The following is a 22,460-nucleotide window of genomic DNA, read 5'->3' as shown; positions in this document are numbered from 1 at the left end:
CGTGTCTTTGGCAGCGCCAGTGTCCCTGGAGCTGTAGGCTTTGTGGCTCTCGGAACCCTAACCCTAACCCTAATTGTAATGGGAGCTTAGATTTTTGGCCGAGGTCCGCAGGTGCGTGGCTGGTGGGGACGGGAAAGGTGTGGAGGGAGCAGTGTTGGTGCAGTGCCGTGCTCCCCTTGGGGTGCCTTTGGCAGCGCCAGTGTCCCTGGAGCTGTAGGCTTTGTGGCTCTCGGAACCCTAACCCTAACCCTAATTGTAATGGGAGCTTAGATTTTTGGCCGAGGTCCGCAGGTGCGTGGCTGGTGGGGATGGGAAAGGTGTGGAGGGAGCAGTGTTGGTGCAGTGCCGTGCTCCCCTTGGCGTGCCTTTGGCAGTGCCAGTGTCCCTGGAGCTGTAGGCTTTGTGGCTCTCTGAACCCTAACCCTAACCCTAATTGTAATGGGAGCTTAGATTTTTGGCCGAGGTCCGCAGGTGCGTGGCTGGTGGGGATGGGAAAGGTGTGGAGGGAGCAGTGTTGGTGCAGTGCCGTGCTCCCCTTGGCGTGCCTTTGGCAGCGCCAGTGTCCCTGGAGCTGTAGGCTTTGTGGCTCTCTGAACCCTAACCCTAACCCTAATTGTAATGGGAGCTTAGATTTTTGGCCGAGGTCCGCAGGTGCGTGGCTGGTGGGGATGGGAAAGGTGTGGAGGGAGCAGTGTTGGTGCAGTGCCATGCTCCCCTTGGCGTGTGTTTGGCAGCGCCAGTGTCCCTGGAGCTGTAGGCTTTGTGGCTCTCGGAACCCTAACCCTAACCCTAATTGTAATGGGAGCTTAGATTTTTGGCCGAGGTCCGCAGGTGCGTGGCTGGTGGCGATGGGAAAGGTGTGGAGGGAGCAGTGTTGGTGCAGTGCCATGCTCCCCTTGGCGTGTCTTTGGCAGCGCCAGTGTCCCTGGAGCTGTAGGCTTTGTGGCTCTCTGAACCCTAACCCTAACCCTAATTGTAATGGGAGCTTAGATTTTTGGCCGAGGTCCGCAGGTGCGTGGCTGGTGGGGACGGGAAAGGTGTGGAGGGAGCAGTGTTGGTGCAGTGCCGTGCTCCCCTTGGGGTGCCTTTGGCAGCGCCAGTGTCCCTGGAGCTGTAGGCTTTGTGGCTCTCTGAACCCTAACCCTAACCCTAATTGTAATGGGAGCTTAGATTTTTGGCCGAGGTCCGCAGGTGCGTGGCTGGTGGGGATGGGAAAGGTGTGGAGGGAGCAGTGTTGGTGCAGTGCCGTGCTCCCCTTGGCGTGTGTTTGGCAGCGCCAGTGTCCCTGGAACTGTAGGCTTTGTGGCTCTCTGAACCCTAACCCTAACCCTAATTGTAATGGGAGCTTAGATTTTTGGCCGAGGTCCGCAGGTGCGTGGCTGGTGCAGACGGGAAAGGTGTGGAGGGAGCAGTGTTGGTGCAGTGCCGTGCTCCCCTTGGCGTGCCTTTGGCAGCGCCAGTGTCCCTGGAGCTGTAGGCTTTGTGGCTCTCTGAACCCTAACCCTAACCCTAATTGTAATGGGAGCTTAGATTTTTGGCCGAGGTCCGCAGGTGCGTGGCTGGTGGGGATGGGAAAGGTGTGGAGGGAGCAGTGTTGGTGCAGTGCCATGCTCCCCTTGGCGTGTCTTTGGCAGCGCCAGTGTCCCTGGAGCTGTAGGCTTTGTGGCTCTCGGAACCCTAACCCTAACCCTAATTGTAATGGGAGCTTAGATTTTTGGCCGAGGTCCGCAGGTGCGTGGCTGGTGGGGATGGGAAAGGTGTGGAGGGAGCAGTGTTGGTGCAGTGCCGTGCTCCCCTTGGCGTGCCTTTGGCAGCGGCAGTGTCCCTGGAGCTGTAGGCTGTGTGGCTCTCTGAACCCTAACCCTAACCCTAATTGTAATGGGAGCTTAGATTTTTGGCCGAGGTCCGCAGGTGCGTGGCTGGTGGGGATGGGAAAGGTGTGGAGGGAGCAGTGTTGGTGCAGTGCCGTGCTCCCCTTGGCGTGCCTTTGGCAGCGCCAGTGTCCCTGGAGCTGTAGGCTTTGTGGCTCTCTGAACCCTAACCCTAACCCTAATTGTAATGGGAGCTTAGATTTTTGGCCGAGGTCCACAGGTGCGTGGCTGGTGGGGATGGGAAAGGTGTGGAGGGAGCAGTGTTGGTGCAGTGCCGTGCTCCCCTTGGCGTGCCTTTGGCAGCGCCAGTGTCCCTGGAGCTGTAGGCTTTGTGGCTCTCGGAACCCTAACCCGAACCCTAATTGTAATGGGAGCTTAGATTTTTGGCCGAGGTCCGCAGGTGCGTGGCTGGTGGGGATGGGAAAGGTGTGGAGGGAGCAGTGTTGGTGCAGTGCCGTGCTCCCCTTGGCGTGCCTTTGGCAGCGCCAGTGTCCCTGGAGCTGTAGGCTTTGTGGCTCTCGGAACCCTAACCCTAATTGTAATGGGAGCTTAGATTTTTGGCCGAGGTCCGCAGGTGCGTGGTTGGCGCAGACGGGAAAGGTGTGGAGGGAGCAGTGTTGGTGCAGTGCCGTGCTCCCCTTGGCGTGCCTTTGGCAGCGCCAGTGTCCCTGGAGCTGTAGGCTTTGTGGCTTTCGGAACCCTAACCCTAACCCTAATTGTAATGGGAGCTTAGATTTTTGGCCGAGGTCCGCAGGTGCGTGGCTGGTGGGGATGGGAAAGGTGTGGAGGGAGCAGTGTTGGTGCAGTGCCGTGCTCCCCTTGGCGTGCCTTTGGCAGCGCCAGTGTCCCTGGACCTGTAGGCTTTGTGGCTCTCTGAACCCTAACCCTAACCCTAATTGTAATGGGAGCTTAGATTTTTGGCCGAGGTCCGCAGGTGCGTGGCTGGTGGGGATGGGAAAGGTGTGGAGGGAGCAGTGTTGGTGCAGTGCCGTGCTCCCCTTGGCGTGCCTTTTGCAGCGCCAGTGTCCCTGGAGCTGTAGGCTTTGTGGCTCTCTGAACCCTAACCCTAACCCTAATTGTAATGGGAGCTTAGATTTTTGGCCGAGGTCCGCAGGTGCGTGGCTGGTGGGGATGGGAAAGGTGTGGAGGGAGCAGTGTTGGTGCAGTGCCGTGCTCCCCTTGGCGTGCCTTTGGCAGCGCCAGTGTCCCTGGAGCTGTAGGCTTTGTGGCTCTCTGAACCCTAACCCTAACCCTAATTGTAATGGGAGCTTAGATTTTTGGCCGAGGTCCGCAGGTGCGTGGCTGGTGGGGACGGGAAAGGTGTGGAGGGAGCAGTGTTGGTGCAGTGCCGTGCTCCCCTTGGCGTGCCTTTGGCAGCGCCAGTGTCCCTGGAGCTGTAGGCTTTGTGGCTCTCTGAACCCTAACCCTAACCCTAATTGTAATGGGAGCTTAGATTTTTGGCCGAGGTCCGCAGGTGCGTGGCTGGTGGGGATGGGAAAGGTGTGGAGGGAGCAGTGTTGGTGCAGTGCCGTGCTCCCCTTGGCGTGCCTTTGGCAGCGCCAGTGTCCCTGGAGCTGTAGGCTTTGTGGCTCTCTGAACCCTAACCCTAACCCTAATTGTAATGGGAGCTTAGATTTTTGGCCGAGGTCCGCAGGTGCGTGGCTGGTGGGGATGGGAAAGGTGTGGAGGGAGCAGTGTTGGTGCAGTGCCGTGCTCCCCTTGGCGTGTGTTTGGCAGCGCCAGTGTCCCTGGAGCTGTAGGCTTTGTGGCTCTCGGAACCCTAACCCTAATTGTAATGGGAGCTTAGATTTTTGGCCGAGGTCCGCAGGTGCATGATTGGTGCAAATGAGAAAGGTGTGGCGGGAGCGCTGTTGGTGCAGTGCCATGCTCCCTTTGGCGTGCCTTTGGCAGCGCCAGTGTCCCTGGAGCTGTAGGCTTTGTGGCTCTCGGAACCCTAACCCTAACCCTAATTGTAATGGGAGCTTAGATTTTTGGCCGAGGTCCGCAGGTGCGTGGCTGGTGGGGACGGGAAAGGTGTGGAGGGAGCAGTGTTGGTGCAGTGCCGTGCTCCCCTTGGGGTGCCTTTGGCAGCGCCAGTGTCCCTGGAGCTGTAGGCTTTGTGGCTCTCTGAACCCTAACCCTAACCCTAATTGTAATGGGAGCTTAGATTTTTGGCCGAGGTCCGCAGGTGCGTGGCTGGTGGGGATGGGAAAGGTGTGGAGGGAGCAGTGTTGGTGCAGTGCCGTGCTCCCCTTGGCGTGCCTTTGGCAGCGGCAGTGTCCCTGGAGCTGTAGGCTTTGTGGCTCTCGGAACCCTAACCCTAACCCTAATTGTAATGGGAGCTTAGATTTTTGGCCGAGGTCCGCAGGTGCGTGGCTGGTGGGGATGGGAAAGGTGTGGAGGGAGCAGTGTTGGTGCAGTGCCATGCTCCCCTTGGCGTGTGTTTGGCAGCGCCAGTGTCCCTGGAGCTGTAGGCTTTGTGGCTCTCGGAACCCTAACCCTAACCCTAATTGTAATGGGAGCTTAGATTTTTGGCCGAGGTCCGCAGGTGCGTGGCTGGTGGGGATGGGAAAGGTGTGGAGGGAGCAGTGTTGGTGCAGTGCCATGCTCCCCTTGGCGTGTGTTTGGCAGCGCCAGTGTCCCTGGAGCTGTAGGCTTTGTGGCTCTCGGAACCCTAACCCGAACCCTAATTGTAATGGGAGCTTAGATTTTTGGCCGAGGTCCGCAGGTGCGTGGCTGGTGGCGATGGGAAAGGTGTGGAGGGAGCAGTGTTGGTGCAGTGCCATGCTCCCCTTGGCGTGTCTTTGGCAGCGCCAGTGTCCCTGGAGCTGTAGGCTTTGTGGCTCTCGGAACCCTAACCCTAACCCTAATTGTAATGGGAGCTTAGATTTTTGGCCGAGGTCCGCAGGTGCGTGGTTGGCGCAGACGGGAAAGGTGTGGAGGGAGCAGTGTTGGTGCAGTGCCGTGCTCCCCTTGGCGTGCCTTTGGCAGCGGCAGTGTCCCTGGAGCTGTAGGCTGTGTGGCTCTCTGAACCCTAACCCTAACCCTAATTGTAATGGGAGCTTAGATTTTTGGCCGAGGTCCGCAGGTGCGTGGCTGGTGGGGATGGGAAAGGTGTGGAGGGAGCAGTGTTGGTGCAGTGCCGTGCTCCCCTTGGCGTGCCTTTGGCAGCGCCAGTGTCCCTGGAGCTGTAGGCTTTGTGGCTCTCTGAACCCTAACCCTAACCCTAATTGTAATGGGAGCTTAGATTTTTGGCCGAGGTCCGCAGGTGCGTGGCTGGTGGGGATGGGAAAGGTGTGGAGGGAGCAGTGTTGGTGCAGTGCCGTGCTCCCCTTGGCGTGTGTTTGGCAGCGCCAGTGTCCCTGGAGCTGTAGGCTTTGTGGCTCTCGGAACCCTAACCCTAATTGTAATGGGAGCTTAGATTTTTGGCCGAGGTCCGCAGGTGCATGATTGGTGCAAATGAGAAAGGTGTGGCGGGAGCGCTGTTGGTGCAGTGCCATGCTCCCTTTGGCGTGCCTTTGGCAGCGCCAGTGTCCCTGGAGCTGTAGGCTTTGTGGCTCTCTGAACCCTAACCCTAACCCTAATTGTAATGGGAGCTTAGATTTTTGGCCGAGGTCCGCAGGTGCGTGGCTGGTGGGGACGGGAAAGGTGTGGAGGGAGCAGTGTTGGTGCAGTGCCGTGCTTTCCTTGGGGTGCCTTTGGCAGCGCCAGTGTCCCTGGAGCTGTAGGCTTTGTGGCTCTCTGAACCCTAACCCTAACCCTAATTGTAATGGGAGCTTAGATTTTTGGCCGAGGTCCGCAGGTGCGTGGCTGGTGGGGATGGGAAAGGTGTGGAGGGAGCAGTGTTGGTGCAGTGCCGTGCTCCCCTTGGCGTGCCTTTGGCAGCGGCAGTGTCCCTGGAGCTGTAGGCTTTGTGGCTCTCGGAACCCTAACCCTAACCCTAATTGTAATGGGAGCTTAGATTTTTGGCCGAGGTCCGCAGGTGCGTGGCTGGTGGGGATGGGAAAGGTGTGGAGGGAGCAGTGTTGGTGCAGTGCCATGCTCCCCTTGGCGTGTGTTTGGCAGCGCCAGTGTCCCTGGAGCTGTAGGCTTTGTGGCTCTCGGAACCCTAACCCGAACCCTAATTGTAATGGGAGCTTAGATTTTTGGCCGAGGTCCGCAGGTGCGTGGCTGGTGGCGATGGGAAAGGTGTGGAGGGAGCAGTGTTGGTGCAGTGCCATGCTCCCCTTGGCGTGTCTTTGGCAGCGCCAGTGTCCCTGGAGCTGTAGGCTTTGTGGCTCTCGGAACCCTAACCCTAACCCTAATTGTAATGGGAGCTTAGATTTTTGGCCGAGGTCCGCAGGTGCGTGGCTGGTGGGGATGGGAAAGGTGTGGCGGGAGCAGTGTTGGTGCAGTGCCATGCTCCCCTTGGCGTGTGTTTGGCAGCGCCAGTGTCCCTGGAGCTGTAGGCTTTGTGGCTCTCGGAACCCTAACCCGAACCCTAATTGTAATGGGAGCTTAGATTTTTGGCCGAGGTCCGCAGGTGCGTGGCTGGTGGCGATGGGAAAGGTGTGGAGGGAGCAGTGTTGGTGCAGTGCCATGCTCCCCTTGGCGTGTCTTTGGCAGCGCCAGTGTCCCTGGAGCTGTAGGCTTTGTGGCTCTCGGAACCCTAACCCTAACCCTAATTGTAATGGGAGCTTAGATTTTTGGCCGAGGTCCGCAGGTGCGTGGTTGGCGCAGACGGGAAAGGTGTGGAGGGAGCAGTGTTGGTGCAGTGCCGTGCTCCCCTTGGCGTGCCTTTGGCAGCGGCAGTGTCCCTGGAGCTGTAGGCTGTGTGGCTCTCTGAACCCTAACCCTAACCCTAATTGTAATGGGAGCTTAGATTTTTGGCCGAGGTCCGCAGGTGCGTGGCTGGTGGGGACGGGAAAGGTGTGGAGGGAGCAGTGTTGGTGCAGTGCCGTGCTCCCCTTGGCGTGCCTTTGGCAGCGCCAGTGTCCCTGGAGCTGTAGGCTTTGTGGCTCTCGGAACCCTAACCCTAACCCTAATTGTAATGGGAGCTTAGATTTTTGGCCGAGGTCCGCAGGTGCGTGGCTGGTGGGGATGGGAAAGGTGTGGAGGGAGCAGTGTTGGTGCAGTGCCGTGCTCCCCTTGGCGTGCCTTTGGCAGCGCCAGTGTCCCTGGAGCTGTAGGCTTTGTGGCTCTCTGAACCCTAACCTGAACCCTAATTGTAATGGGAGCTTAGATTTTTGGCCGAGGTCCGCAGGTGCGTGGCTGGTGGGGATGGGAAAGGTGTGGAGGGAGCAGTGTTGGTGCAGTGCCGTGCTCCCCTTGGCGTGCCTTTGGCAGCGCCAGTGTCCCTGGAGCTGTAGGCTTTGTGGCTCTCGGAACCCTAACCCTAACCCTAATTGTAATGGGAGCTTAGATTTTTGGCCGAGGTCCGCAGGTGCGTGGCTGGTGGGGACGGGAAAGGTGTGGAGGGAGCAGTGTTGGTGCAGTGCCGTGCTCCCCTTGGCGTGCCTTTGGCAGCGCCAGTGTCCCTGGAGCTGTAGGCTTTGTGGCTCTCGGAACCCTAACCCTAACCCTAATTGTAATGGGAGCTTAGATTTTTGGCCGAGGTCCGCAGGTGCGTGGCTGGTGGGGATGGGAAAGGTGTGGAGGGAGCAGTGTTGGTGCAGTGCCGTGCTCCCCTTGGCGTGCCTTTGGCAGCGCCAGTGTCCCTGGACCTGTAGGCTTTGTGGCTCTCGGAACCCTAACCCTAACCCTAATTGTAATGGGAGCTTAGATTTTTGGCCGAGGTCCGCAGGTGCGTGGCTGGTGGGGATGGGAAAGGTGTGGAGGGAGCAGTGTTGGTGCAGTGCCGTGCTCCCCTTGGCGTGCCTTTGGCAGCGCCAGTGTCCCTGGAGCTGTAGGCTTTGTGGCTCTCTGAACCCTAACCTGAACCCTAATTGTAATGGGAGCTTAGATTTTTGGCCGAGGTCCGCAGGTGCGTGGCTGGTGGGGATGGGAAAGGTGTGGAGGGAGCAGTGTTGGTGCAGTGCCGTGCTCCCCTTGGCGTGCCTTTGGCAGCGCCAGTGTCCCTGGAGCTGTAGGCTTTGTGGCTCTCGGAACCCTAACCCTAACCCTAATTGTAATGGGAGCTTAGATTTTTGGCCGAGGTCCGCAGGTGCGTGGCTGGTGGGGATGGGAAAGGTGTGGAGGGAGCAGTGTTGGTGCAGTGCCATGCTCCCCTTGGCGTGTGTTTGGCAGCGCCAGTGTCCCTGGAGCTGTAGGCTTTGTGGCTCTCGGAACCCTAACCCTAACCCTAATTGTAATGGGAGCTTAGATTTTTGGCCGAGGTCCGCAGGTGCGTGGCTGGTGCAGACGGGAAAGGTGTGGAGGGAGCAGTGTTGGTGCAGTGCCATGCTCCCCTTGGCGTGCCTTTGGCAGCGCCAGTGTCCCTGGAGCTGTAGGCTTTGTGGCTCTCTGAACCCTAACCCTAACCCTAATTGTAATGGGAGCTTAGATTTTTGGCCGAGGTCCGCAGGTGCGTGGCTGGTGGGGACGGGAAAGGTGTGGAGGGAGCAGTGTTGGTGCAGTGCCGTGCTCCCCTTGGGGTGCCTTTGGCAGCGCCAGTGTCCCTGGAGCTGTAGGCTTTGTGGCTCTCTGAACCCTAACCCTAACCCTAATTGTAATGGGAGCTTAGATTTTTGGCCGAGGTCCGCAGGTGCGTGGCTGGTGGGGATGGGAAAGGTGTGGAGGGAGCAGTGTTGGTGCAGTGCCGTGCTCCCCTTGGCGTGCCTTTGGCAGCGCCAGTGTCCCTGGAGCTGTAGGCTTTGTGGCTCTCTGAACCCTAACCCTAACCCTAATTGTAATGGGAGCTTAGATTTTTGGCCGAGGTCCGCAGGTGCGTGGCTGGTGGGGATGGGAAAGGTGTGGAGGGAGCAGTGTTGGTGCAGTGCCATGCTCCCCTTGGCGTGTGTTTGGCAGCGCCAGTGTCCCTGGAGCTGTAGGCTTTGTGGCTCTCGGAACCCTAACCCTAACCCTAATTGTAATGGGAGCTTAGATTTTTGGCCGAGGTCCGCAGGTGCGTGGCTGGTGCAGACGGGAAAGGTGTGGAGGGAGCAGTGTTGGTGCAGTGCCATGCTCCCCTTGGCGTGTCTTTGGCAGCGCCAGTGTCCCTGGAGCTGTAGGCTTTGTGGCTCTCGGAACCCTAACCCTAACCCTAATTGTAATGGGAGCTTAGATTTTTGGCCGAGGTCCGCAGGTGCGTGGCTGGTGGGGACGGGAAAGGTGTGGAGGGAGCAGTGTTGGTGCAGTGCCGTGCTCCCCTTGGGGTGCCTTTGGCAGCGCCAGTGTCCCTGGAGCTGTAGGCTTTGTGGCTCTCGGAACCCTAACCCTAACCCTAATTGTAATGGGAGCTTAGATTTTTGGCCGAGGTCCGCAGGTGCGTGGCTGGTGGGGATGGGAAAGGTGTGGAGGGAGCAGTGTTGGTGCAGTGCCGTGCTCCCCTTGGCGTGTGTTTGGCAGTGCCAGTGTCCCTGGAGCTGTAGGCTTTGTGGCTCTCTGAACCCTAACCCTAACCCTAATTGTAATGGGAGCTTAGATTTTTGGCCGAGGTCCGCAGGTGCGTGGCTGGTGGGGATGGGAAAGGTGTGGAGGGAGCAGTGTTGGTGCAGTGCCGTGCTCCCCTTGGCGTGCCTTTGGCAGCGCCAGTGTCCCTGGAGCTGTAGGCTTTGTGGCTCTCTGAACCCTAACCCTAACCCTAATTGTAATGGGAGCTTAGATTTTTGGCCGAGGTCCGCAGGTGCGTGGCTGGTGGGGATGGGAAAGGTGTGGAGGGAGCAGTGTTGGTGCAGTGCCATGCTCCCCTTGGCGTGTGTTTGGCAGCGCCAGTGTCCCTGGAGCTGTAGGCTTTGTGGCTCTCGGAACCCTAACCCTAACCCTAATTGTAATGGGAGCTTAGATTTTTGGCCGAGGTCCGCAGGTGCGTGGCTGGTGCAGACGGGAAAGGTGTGGAGGGAGCAGTGTTGCTGCAGTGCCATGCTCCCCTTGGCGTGTCTTTGGCAGCGCCAGTGTCCCTGGAGCTGTAGGCTTTGTGGCTCTCTGAACCCTAACCCTAACCCTAATTGTAATGGGAGCTTAGATTTTTGGCCGAGGTCCGCAGGTGCGTGGCTGGTGGGGATGGGAAAGGTGTGGAGGGAGCAGTGTTGGTGCAGTGCCGTGCTCCCCTTGGCGTGTGTTTGGCAGTGCCAGTGTCCCTGGAGCTGTAGGCTTTGTGGCTCTCTGAACCCTAACCCTAACCCTAATTGTAATGGGAGCTTAGATTTTTGGCCGAGGTCCGCAGGTGCGTGGCTGGTGGGGACGGGAAAGGTGTGGAGGGAGCAGTGTTGGTGCAGTGCCGTGCTCCCCTTGGGGTGCCTTTGGCAGCGCCAGTGTCCCTGGAGCTGTAGGCTTTGTGGCTCTCTGAACCCTAACCCTAACCCTAATTGTAATGGGAGCTTAGATTTTTGGCCGAGGTCCGCAGGTGCGTGGCTGGTGGGGATGGGAAAGGTGTGGAGGGAGCAGTGTTGGTGCAGTGCCGTGCTCCCCTTGGCGTGCCTTTGGCAGCGCCAGTGTCCCTGGAGCTGTAGGCTTTGTGGCTCTCTGAACCCTAACCCTAACCCTAATTGTAATGGGAGCTTAGATTTTTGGCCGAGGTCCGCAGGTGCGTGGCTGGTGGGGATGGGAAAGGTGTGGAGGGAGCAGTGTTGGTGCAGTGCCATGCTCCCCTTGGCGTGTGTTTGGCAGCGCCAGTGTCCCTGGAGCTGTAGGCTTTGTGGCTCTCGGAACCCTAACCCTAACCCTAATTGTAATGGGAGCTTAGATTTTTGGCCGAGGTCCGCAGGTGCGTGGCTGGTGCAGACGGGAAAGGTGTGGAGGGAGCAGTGTTGGTGCAGTGCCATGCTCCCCTTGGCGTGTCTTTGGCAGCGCCAGTGTCCCTGGAGCTGTAGGCTTTGTGGCTCTCTGAACCCTAACCCTAACCCTAATTGTAATGGGAGCTTAGATTTTTGGCCGAGGTCCGCAGGTGCGTGGCTGGTGGGGACGGGAAAGGTGTGGAGGGAGCAGTGTTGGTGCAGTGCCGTGCTCCCCTTGGGGTGCCTTTGGCAGCGCCAGTGTCCCTGGAGCTGTAGGCTTTGTGGCTCTCGGAACCCTAACCCTAACCCTAATTGTAATGGGAGCTTAGATTTTTGGCCGAGGTCCGCAGGTGCGTGGCTGGTGGGGATGGGAAAGGTGTGGAGGGAGCAGTGTTGGTGCAGTGCCGTGCTCCCCTTGGCGTGTGTTTGGCAGTGCCAGTGTCCCTGGAGCTGTAGGCTTTGTGGCTCTCTGAACCCTAACCCTAACCCTAATTGTAATGGGAGCTTAGATTTTTGGCCGAGGTCCGCAGGTGCGTGGCTGGTGGGGATGGGAAAGGTGTGGAGGGAGCAGTGTTGGTGCAGTGCCATGCTCCCCTTGGCGTGCCTTTGGCAGCGCCAGTGTCCCTGGAGCTGTAGGCTTTGTGGCTCTCTGAACCCTAACCCTAACCCTAATTGTAATGGGAGCTTAGATTTTTGGCCGAGGTCCGCAGGTGCGTGGCTGGTGGGGATGGGAAAGGTGTGGAGGGAGCAGTGTTGGTGCAGTGCCATGCTCCCCTTGGCGTGTGTTTGGCAGCGCCAGTGTCCCTGGAGCTGTAGGCTTTGTGGCTCTCGGAACCCTAACCCTAACCCTAATTGTAATGGGAGCTTAGATTTTTGGCCGAGGTCCGCAGGTGCGTGGCTGGTGCAGACGGGAAAGGTGTGGAGGGAGCAGTGTTGGTGCAGTGCCATGCTCCCCTTGGCGTGTCTTTGGCAGCGCCAGTGTCCCTGGAGCTGTAGGCTTTGTGGCTCTCTGAACCCTAACCCTAACCCTAATTGTAATGGGAGCTTAGATTTTTGGCCGAGGTCCGCAGGTGCGTGGCTGGTGGGGACGGGAAAGGTGTGGAGGGAGCAGTGTTGGTGCAGTGCCGTGCTCCCCTTGGGGTGCCTTTGGCAGCGCCAGTGTCCCTGGAGCTGTAGGCTTTGTGGCTCTCTGAACCCTAACCCTAACCCTAATTGTAATGGGAGCTTAGATTTTTGGCCGAGGTCCGCAGGTGCGTGGCTGGTGGGGATGGGAAAGGTGTGGAGGGAGCAGTGTTGGTGCAGTGCCGTGCTCCCCTTGGCGTGTGTTTGGCAGCGCCAGTGTCCCTGGAACTGTAGGCTTTGTGGCTCTCTGAACCCTAACCCTAACCCTAATTGTAATGGGAGCTTAGATTTTTGGCCGAGGTCCGCAGGTGCGTGGCTGGTGGGGACGGGAAAGGTGTGGAGGGAGCAGTGTTGGTGCAGTGCCGTGCTCCCCTTGGCGTGCCTTTGGCAGCGCCAGTGTCCCTGGAGCTGTAGGCTTTGTGGCTCTCTGAACCCTAACCCTAACCCTAATTGTAATGGGAGCTTAGATTTTTGGCCGAGGTCCGCAGGTGCGTGGCTGGTGGGGATGGGAAAGGTGTGGAGGGAGCAGTGTTGGTGCAGTGCCATGCTCCCCTTGGCGTGTCTTTGGCAGCGCCAGTGTCCCTGGAGCTGTAGGCTGTGTGGCTCTCTGAACCCTAACCCTAACCCTAATTGTAATGGGAGCTTAGATTTTTGGCCGAGGTCCACAGGTGCGTGGCTGGTGGGGATGGGAAAGGTGTGGAGGGAGCAGTGTTGGTGCAGTGCCGTGCTCCCCTTGGCGTGCCTTTGGCAGCGCCAGTGTCCCTGGAGCTGTAGGCTTTGTGGCTCTCGGAACCCTAACCCGAACCCTAATTGTAATGGGAGCTTAGATTTTTGGCCGAGGTCCGCAGGTGCGTGGCTGGTGGGGATGGGAAAGGTGTGGAGGGAGCAGTGTTGGTGCAGTGCCGTGCTCCCCTTGGCGTGCCTTTGGCAGCGCCAGTGTCCCTGGAGCTGTAGGCTTTGTGGCTTTCTGAACCCTAACCCTAACCCTAATTGTAATGGGAGCTTAGATTTTTGGCCGAGGTCCGCAGGTGCGTGGTTGGCGCAGACGGGAAAGGTGTGGCGGGAGCAGTGTTGGTGCAGTGCCGTGCTCCCCTTGGGGTGCCTTTGGCAGCGCCAGTGTCCCTGGAGCTGTAGGCTTTGTGGCTTTCGGAACCCTAACCCTAACCCTAATTGTAATGGGAGCTTAGATTTTTGGCCGAGGTCCGCAGGTGCGTGGCTGGTGGGGATGGGAAAGGTGTGGAGGGAGCAGTGTTGGTGCAGTGCCGTGCTCCCCTTGGCGTGCCTTTGGCAGCGCCAGTGTCCCTGGACCTGTAGGCTTTGTGGCTCTCTGAACCCTAACCCTAACCCTAATTGTAATGGGAGCTTAGATTTTTGGCCGAGGTCCGCAGGTGCGTGGCTGGTGGGGATGGGAAAGGTGTGGAGGGAGCAGTGTTGGTGCAGTGCCGTGCTCCCCTTGGCGTGCCTTTGGCAGCGCCAGTGTCCCTGGAGCTGTAGGCTTTGTGGCTCTCTGAACCCTAACCCTAACCCTAATTGTAATGGGAGCTTAGATTTTTGGCCGAGGTCCGCAGGTGCGTGGCTGGTGGGGATGGGAAAGGTGTGGAGGGAGCAGTGTTGGTGCAGTGCCGTGCTCCCCTTGGCGTGTGTTTGGCAGCGCCAGTGTCCCTGGAGCTGTAGGCTTTGTGGCTCTCTGAACCCTAACCCTAACCCTAATTGTAATGGGAGCTTAGATTTTTGGCCGAGGTCCGCAGGTGCGTGGCTGGTGGGGACGGGAAAGGTGTGGAGGGAGCAGTGTTGGTGCAGTGCCGTGCTCCCCTTGGCGTGCCTTTGGCAGCGCCAGTGTCCCTGGAGCTGTAGGCTTTGTGGCTCTCTGAACCCTAACCCTAACCCTAATTGTAATGGGAGCTTAGATTTTTGGCCGAGGTCCGCAGGTGCGTGGCTGGTGGGGACGGGAAAGGTGTGGAGGGAGCAGTGTTGGTGCAGTGCCGTGCTCCCCTTGGGGTGCCTTTGGCAGCGCCAGTGTCCCTGGAGCTGTAGGCTTTGTGGCTCTCTGAACCCTAACCCTAACCCTAATTGTAATGGGAGCTTAGATTTTTGGCCGAGGTCCGCAGGTGCGTGGCTGGTGGGGATGGGAAAGGTGTGGAGGGAGCAGTGTTGGTGCAGTGCCGTGCTCCCCTTGGCGTGCCTTTGGCAGCGCCAGTGTCCCTGGAGCTGTAGGCTTTGTGGCTCTCGGAACCCTAACCCTAATTGTAATGGGAGCTTAGATTTTTGGCCGAGGTCCGCAGGTGCGTGGCTGGTGGGGATGGGAAAGGTGTGGAGGGAGCAGTGTTGGTGCAGTGCCGTGCTCCCTTTGGCGTGCCTTTGGCAGCGCCAGTGTCCCTGGAGCTGTAGGCTTTGTGGCTCTCTGAACCCTAACCCTAACCCTAATTGTAATGGGAGCTTAGATTTTTGGCCGAGGTCCGCAGGTGCATGATTGGTGCAAATGAGAAAGGTGTGGCGGGAGCGCTGTTGGTGCAGTGCCATGCTCCCTTTGGCGTGCCTTTGGCAGCGCCAGTGTCCCTGGAGCTGTAGGCTTTGTGGCTCTCGGAACCCTAACCCTAACCCTAATTGTAATGGGAGCTTAGATTTTTGGCCGAGGTCCGCAGGTGCGTGGCTGGTGGGGATGGGAAAGGTGTGGAGGGAGCAGTGTTGGTGCAGTGCCATGCTCCCCTTGGCGTGTGTTTGGCAGCGCCAGTGTCCCTGGAGCTGTAGGCTTTGTGGCTCTCGGAACCCTAACCCGAACCCTAATTGTAATGGGAGCTTAGATTTTTGGCCGAGGTCCGCAGGTGCGTGGCTGGTGGCGATGGGAAAGGTGTGGAGGGAGCAGTGTTGGTGCAGTGCCATGCTCCCCTTGGCGTGTCTTTGGCAGCGCCAGTGTCCCTGGAGCTGTAGGCTTTGTGGCTCTCGGAACCCTAACCCTAACCCTAATTGTAATGGGAGCTTAGATTTTTGGCCGAGGTCCGCAGGTGCGTGGTTGGCGCAGACGGGAAAGGTGTGGAGGGAGCAGTGTTGGTGCAGTGCCGTGCTCCCCTTGGCGTGCCTTTGGCAGCGCCAGTGTCCCTGGAGCTGTAGGCTGTGTGGCTCTCTGAACCCTAACCCTAACCCTAATTGTAATGGGAGCTTAGATTTTTGGCCGAGGTCCGCAGGTGCGTGGCTGGTGGGGATGGGAAAGGTGTGGAGGGAGCAGTGTTGGTGCAGTGCCATGCTCCCCTTGGGGTGCCTTTGGCAGCGCCAGTGTCCCTGGAGCTGTAGGCTTTGTGGCTCTCTGAACCCTAACCCTAACCCTAATTGTAATGGGAGCTTAGATTTTTGGCCGAGGTCCACAGGTGCGTGGCTGGTGGGGATGGGAAAGGTGTGGAGGGAGCAGTGTTGGTGCAGTGCCGTGCTCCCCTTGGCGTGCCTTTGGCAGCGCCAGTGTCCCTGGAGCTGTAGGCTTTGTGGCTCTCGGAACCCTAACCCTAACCCTAATTGTAATGGGAGCTTAGATTTTTGGCCGAGGTCCGCAGGTGCGTGGCTGGTGGGGATGGGAAAGGTGTGGAGGGAGCAGTGTTGGTGCAGTGCCGTGCTCCCCTTGGCGTGCCTTTTGCAGCGCCAGTGTCCCTGGAGCTGTAGGCTTTGTGGCTCTCTGAACCCTAACCCTAACCCTAATTGTAATGGGAGCTTAGATTTTTGGCCGAGGTCCGCAGGTGCGTGGCTGGTGGGGATGGGAAAGGTGTGGCGGGAGCAGTGTTGGTGCAGTGCCATGCTCCCCTTGGGGTGCCTTTGGCAGCGCCAGTGTCCCTGGAGCTGTAGGCTTTGTGGCTCTCTGAACCCTAACCCTAATTGTAATGGGAGCTTAGATTTTTGGCCGAGGTCCGCAGGTGCGTGGCTGGTGGGGATGGGAAAGGTGTGGAGGGAGCAGTGTTGGTGCAGTGCCGTGCTCCCCTTGGGGTGCCTTTGGCAGCGCCAGTGTCCCTGGAGCTGTAGGCTTTGTGGCTCTCTGAACCCTAACCCTAACCCTAATTGTAATGGGAGCTTAGATTTTTGGCCGAGGTCCGCAGGTGCGTGGCTGGTGGGGATGGGAAAGGTGTGGAGGGAGCAGTGTTGGTGCAGTGCCGTGCTCCCCTTGGCGTGCCTTTGGCAGCGGCAGTGTCCCTGGAGCTGTAGGCTTTGTGGCTCTCGGAACCCTAACCCTAACCCTAATTGTAATGGGAGCTTAGATTTTTGGCCGAGGTCCGCAGGTGCGTGGCTGGTGGGGATGGGAAAGGTGTGGAGGGAGCAGTGTTGGTGCAGTGCCATGCTCCCCTTGGCGTGTGTTTGGCAGCGCCAGTGTCCCTGGAGCTGTAGGCTTTGTGGCTCTCGGAACCCTAACCCGAACCCTAATTGTAATGGGAGCTTAGATTTTTGGCCGAGGTCCGCAGGTGCGTGGCTGGTGGCGATGGGAAAGGTGTGGAGGGAGCAGTGTTGGTGCAGTGCCATGCTCCCCTTGGCGTGTCTTTGGCAGCGCCAGTGTCCCTGGAGCTGTAGGCTTTGTGGCTCTCGGAACCCTAACCCTAACCCTAATTGTAATGGGAGCTTAGATTTTTGGCCGAGGTCCGCAGGTGCGTGGTTGGCGCAGACGGGAAAGGTGTGGAGGGAGCAGTGTTGGTGCAGTGCCGTGCTCCCCTTGGCGTGCCTTTGGCAGCGGCAGTGTCCCTGGAGCTGTAGGCTGTGTGGCTCTCTGAACCCTAACCCTAACCCTAATTGTAATGGGAGCTTAGATTTTTGGCCGAGGTCCGCAGGTGCGTGGCTGGTGGGGATGGGAAAGGTGTGGAGGGAGCAGTGTTGGTGCAGTGCCATGCTCCCCTTGGGGTGCCTTTGGCAGCGCCAGTGTCCCTGGAGCTGTAGGCTTTGTGGCTCTCTGAACCCTAACCCTAACCCTAATTGTAATGGGAGCTTAGATTTTTGGCCGAGGTCCACAGGTGCGTGGCTGGTGGGGATGGGAAAGGTGTGGAGGGAGCAGTGTTGGTGCAGTGCCGTGCTCCCCTTGGCGTGCCTTTGGCAGCGCCAGTGTCCCTGGAGCTGTAGGCTTTGTGGCTCTCGGAACCCTAACCCTAACCCTAATTGTAATGGGAGCTTAGATTTTTGGCCGAGGTCCGCAGGTGCGTGGCTGGTGGGGATGGGAAAGGTGTGGAGGGAGCAGTGTTGGTGCAGTGCCGTGCTCCCCTTGGCGTGCCTTTTGCAGCGCCAGTGTCCCTGGAGCTGTAGGCTTTGTGGCTCTCTGAACCCTAACCCTAACCCTAATTGTAATGGGAGCTTAGATTTTTGGCCGAGGTCCGCAGGTGCGTGGCTGGTGGGGATGGGAAAGGTGTGGCGGGAGCAGTGTTGGTGCAGTGCCATGCTCCCCTTGGGGTGCCTTTGGCAGCGCCAGTGTCCCTGGAGCTGTAGGCTTTGTGGCTCTCTGAACCCTAACCCTAATTGTAATGGGAGCTTAGATTTTTGGCCGAGGTCCGCAGGTGCGTGGCTGGTGGGGATGGGAAAGGTGTGGAGGGAGCAGTGTTGGTGCAGTGCCGTGCTCCCCTTGGCGTGCCTTTGGCAGCGCCAGTGTCCCTGGAGCTGTAGGCTTTGTGGCTCTCTGAACCCTAACCCTAACCCTAATTGTAATGGGAGCTTAGATTTTTGGCCGAGGTCCGCAGGTGCGTGGCTGGTGGGGATGGGAAAGGTGTGGAGGGAGCAGTGTTGGTGCAGTGCCGTGCTCCCCTTGGCGTGCCTTTGGCAGCCCCAGTGTCCCTGGAGCTGTAGGCTTTGTGGCTCTCGGAACCCTAACCCTAACCCTAATTGTAATGGGAGCTTAGATTTTTGGCCGAGGTCCGCAGGTGCGTGGTTGGCGCAGACGGGAAAGGTGTGGAGGGAGCAGTGTTGGTGCAGTGCCGTGCTCCCCTTGGCGTGCCTTTGGCAGCGCCAGTGTCCCTGGAGCTGTAGGCTGTGTGGCTCTCTGAACCCTAACCTGAACCCTAATTGTAATGGGAGCTTAGATTTTTGGCCGAGGTCCGCAGGTGCGTGGCTGGTGGGGATGGGAAAGGTGTGGAGGGAGCAGTGTTGGTGCAGTGCCATGCTCCCCTTGGCGTGTGTTTGGCAGCGCCAGTGTCCCTGGAGCTGTAGGCTTTGTGGCTCTCGGAACCCTAACCCTAACCCTAATTGTAATGGGAGCTTAGATTTTTGGCCGAGGTCCGCAGGTGCGTGGCTGGTGCAGACGGGAAAGGTGTGGAGGGAGCAGTGTTGGTGCAGTGCCATGCTCCCCTTGGCGTGTCTTTGGCAGCGCCAGTGTCCCTGGAGCTGTAGGCTTTGTGGCTCTCTGAACCCTAACCCTAACCCTAATTGTAATGGGAGCTTAGATTTTTGGCCGAGGTCCGCAGGTGCGTGGCTGGTGGGGACGGGAAAGGTGTGGAGGGAGCAGTGTTGGTGCAGTGCCGTGCTCCCCTTGGGGTGCCTTTGGCAGCGCCAGTGTCCCTGGAGCTGTAGGCTTTGTGGCTCTCGGAACCCTAACCCTAACCCTAATTGTAATGGGAGCTTAGATTTTTGGCCGAGGTCCGCAGGTGCGTGGCTGGTGGGGATGGGAAAGGTGTGGAGGGAGCAGTGTTGGTGCAGTGCCGTGCTCCCCTTGGCGTGCCTTTGGCAGCGCCAGTGTCCCTGGAGCTGTAGGCTTTGTGGCTCTCTGAACCCTAACCCTAACCCTAATTGTAATGGGAGCTTAGATTTTTGGCCGAGGTCCGCAGGTGCGTGGCTGGTGGGGATGGGAAAGGTGTGGAGGGAGCAGTGTTGGTGCAGTGCCGTGCTCCCCTTGGCGTGCCTTTGGCAGCGCCAGTGTCCCTGGAGCTGTAGGCTTTGTGGCTCTCGGAACCCTAACCCTAACCCTAATTGTAATGGGAGCTTAGATTTTTGGCCGAGGTCCGCAGGTGCGTGGCTGGTGGGGATGGGAAAGGTGTGGAGGGAGCAGTGTTGGTGCAGTGCCATGCTCCCCTTGGCGTGTGTTTGGCAGCGCCAGTGTCCCTGGAGCTGTAGGCTTTGTGGCTCTCGGAACCCTAACCCGAACCCTAATTGTAATGGGAGCTTAGATTTTTGGCCGAGGTCCGCAGGTGCGTGGCTGGTGGGGATGGGAAAGGTGTGGAGGGAGCAGTGTTGGTGCAGTGCCATGCTCCCCTTGGCGTGTCTTTGGCAGCGCCAGTGTCCCTGGAGCTGTAGGCTTTGTGGCTCTCGGAACCCTAACCCTAACCCTAATTGTAATGGGAGCTTAGATTTTTGGCCGAGGTCCGCAGGTGCGTGGTTGGCGCAGACGGGAAAGGTGTGGAGGGAGCAGTGTTGGTGCAGTGCCGTGCTCCCCTTGGCGTGCCTTTGGCAGCGGCAGTGTCCCTGGAGCTGTAGGCTGTGTGGCTCTCTGAACCCTAACCCTAACCCTAATTGTAATGGGAGCTTAGATTTTTGGCCGAGGTCCGCAGGTGCGTGGCTGGTGGGGATGGGAAAGGTGTGGAGGGAGCAGTGTTGGTGCAGTGCCGTGCTCCCCTTGGCGTGCCTTTGGCAGCGCCAGTGTCCCTGGAGCTGTAGGCTTTGTGGCTCTCTGAACCCTAACCCTAACCCTAATTGTAATGGGAGCTTAGATTTTTGGCCGAGGTCCACAGGTGCGTGGCTGGTGGGGATGGGAAAGGTGTGGAGGGAGCAGTGTTGGTGCAGTGCCGTGCTCCCCTTGGCGTGCCTTTGGCAGCGCCAGTGTCCCTGGAGCTGTAGGCTTTGTGGCTCTCGGAACCCTAACCCTAACCCTAATTGTAATGGGAGCTTAGATTTTTGGCCGAGGTCCGCAGGTGCGTGGCTGGTGGGGATGGGAAAGGTGTGGAGGGAGCAGTGTTGGTGCAGTGCCGTGCTCCCCTTGGCGTGCCTTTGGCAGCGCCAGTGTCCCTGGAGCTGTAGGCTTTGTGGCTTTCGGAACCCTAACCCTAACCCTAATTGTAATGGGAGCTTAGATTTTTGGCCGAGGTCCGCAGGTGCGTGGTTGGCGCAGACGGGAAAGGTGTGGCGGGAGCAGTGTTGGTGCAGTGCCGTGCTCCCCTTGGAGTGCCTTTGGCAGCGCCAGTGTCCCTGGAGCTGTAGGCTTTGTGGCTTTCGGAACCCTAACCCTAACCCTAATTGTAATGGGAGCTTAGATTTTTGGCCGAGGTCCGCAGGTGCGTGGCTGGTGGGGATGGGAAAGGTGTGGAGGGAGCAGTGTTGGTGCAGTGCCGTGCTCCCCTTGGCGTGCCTTTGGCAGCGCCAGTGTCCCTGGAGCTGTAGGCTTTGTGGCTCTCTGAACCCTAACCCTAACCCTAATTGTAATGGGAGCTTAGATTTTTGGCCGAGGTCCGCAGGTGCGTGGCTGGTGGGGATGGGAAAGGTGTGGAGGGAGCAGTGTTGGTGCAGTGCCGTGCTCCCCTTGGCGTGCCTTTGGCAGCGCCAGTGTCCCTGGAGCTGTAGGCTTTGTGGCTCTCTGAACCCTAACCCTAACCCTAATTGTAATGGGAGCTTAGATTTTTGGCCGAGGTCCGCAGGTGCGTGGCTGGTGGGGACGGGAAAGGTGTGGAGGGAGCAGTGTTGGTGCAGTGCCGTGCTCCCCTTGGGGTGCCTTTGGCAGCGCCAGTGTCCCTGGAGCTGTAGGCTTTGTGGCTCTCTGAACCCTAACCCTAACCCTAATTGTAATGGGAGCTTAGATTTTTGGCCGAGGTCCGCAGGTGCGTGGCTGGTGGGGATGGGAAAGGTGTGGAGGGAGCAGTGTTGGTGCAGTGCCGTGCTCCCCTTGGCGTGCCTTTGGCAGCGCCAGTGTCCCTGGAGCTGTAGGCTTTGTGGCTCTCTGAACCCTAACCCTAACCCTAATTGTAATGGGAGCTTAGATTTTTGGCCGAGGTCCGCAGGTGCGTGGCTGGTGGGGATGGGAAAGGTGTGGAGGGAGCAGTGTTGGTGCAGTGCCGTGCTCCCCTTGGCGTGCCTTTGGCAGCGGCAGTGTCCCTGGAGCTGTAGGCTTTGTGGCTCTCTGAACCCTAACCCTAACCCTAATTGTAATGGGAGCTTAGATTTTTGGCCGAGGTCCGCAGGTGCGTGGCTGGTGGGGATGGGAAAGGTGTGGAGGGAGCAGTGTTGGTGCAGTGCCATGCTCCCCTTGGCGTGTGTTTGGCAGCGCCAGTGTCCCTGGAGCTGTAGGCTTTGTGGCTCTCGGAACCCTAACCCGAACCCTAATTGTAATGGGAGCTTAGATTTTTGGCCGAGGTCCGCAGGTGCGTGGCTGGTGGGGATGGGAAAGGTGTGGAGGGAGCAGTGTTGGTGCAGTGCCATGCTCCCCTTGGCGTGTCTTTGGCAGCGCCAGTGTCCCTGGAGCTGTAGGCTTTGTGGCTCTCGGAACCCTAACCCTAACCCTAATTGTAATGGGAGCTTAGATTTTTGGCCGAGGTCCGCAGGTGCGTGGTTGGCGCAGACGGGAAAGGTGTGGAGGGAGCAGTGTTGGTGCAGTGCCGTGCTCCCCTTGGCGTGCCTTTGGCAGCGGCAGTGTCCCTGGAGCTGTAGGCTGTGTGGCTCTCTGAACCCTAACCCTAACCCTAATTGTAATGGGAGCTTAGATTTTTGGCCGAGGTCCACAGGTGCGTGGCTGGTGGGGATGGGAAAGGTGTGGCGGGAGCAGTGTTGGTGCAGTGCCGTGCTCCCCTTGGCGTGCCTTTGGCAGCGCCAGTGTCCCTGGAGCTGTAGGCTTTGTGGCTCTCGGAACCCTAACCCTAACCCTAATTGTAATGGGAGCTTAGATTTTTGGCCGAGGTCCGCAGGTGCGTGGCTGGTGGGGATGGGAAAGGTGTGGAGGGAGCAGTGTTGGTGCAGTGCCGTGCTCCCCTTGGCGTGCCTTTGGCAGCGCCAGTGTCCCTGGAGCTGTAGGCTTTGTGGCTCTCTGAACCCTAACCCTAACCCTAATTGTAATGGGAGCTTAGATTTTTGGCCGAGGTCCGCAGGTGCGTGGCTGGTGGGGATGGGAAAGGTGTGGCGGGAGCAGTGTTGGTGCAGTGCCATGCTCCCCTTGGCGTGCCTTTGGCAGCGCCAGTGTCCCTGGAGCTGTAGGCTTTGTGGCTCTCTGAACCCTAACCCTAATTGTAATGGGAGCTTAGATTTTTGGCCGAGGTCCGCAGGTGCGTGGCTGGTGGGGATGGGAAAGGTGTGGAGGGAGCAGTGTTGGTGCAGTGCCGTGCTCCCCTTGGCGTGCCTTTGGCAGTGCCAGTGTCCCTGGAGCTGTAGGCTTTGTGGCTCTCGGAACCCTAACCCTAACCCTAATTGTAATGGGAGCTTAGATTTTTGGCCGAGGTCCGCAGGTGCGTGGTTGGCGCAGACGGGAAAGGTGTGGAGGGAGCAGTGTTGGTGCAGTGCCGTGCTCCCCTTGGCGTGCCTTTGGCAGCGCCAGTGTCCCTGGAGCTGTAGGCTGTGTGGCTCTCTGAACCCTAACCTGAACCCTAATTGTAATGGGAGCTTAGATTTTTGGCCGAGGTCCGCAGGTGCGTGGCTGGTGGGGATGGGAAAGGTGTGGAGGGAGCAGTGTTGGTGCAGTGCCATGCTCCCCTTGGCG

Source organism: Platalea leucorodia (assembly GCF_965183815.1).
Source record: "Platalea leucorodia genome assembly, chromosome: 7".
Classification (NCBI taxonomy): Eukaryota; Metazoa; Chordata; class Aves; order Pelecaniformes; family Threskiornithidae; genus Platalea; species Platalea leucorodia.
This window is presented reverse-complemented; position numbering follows the sequence as displayed.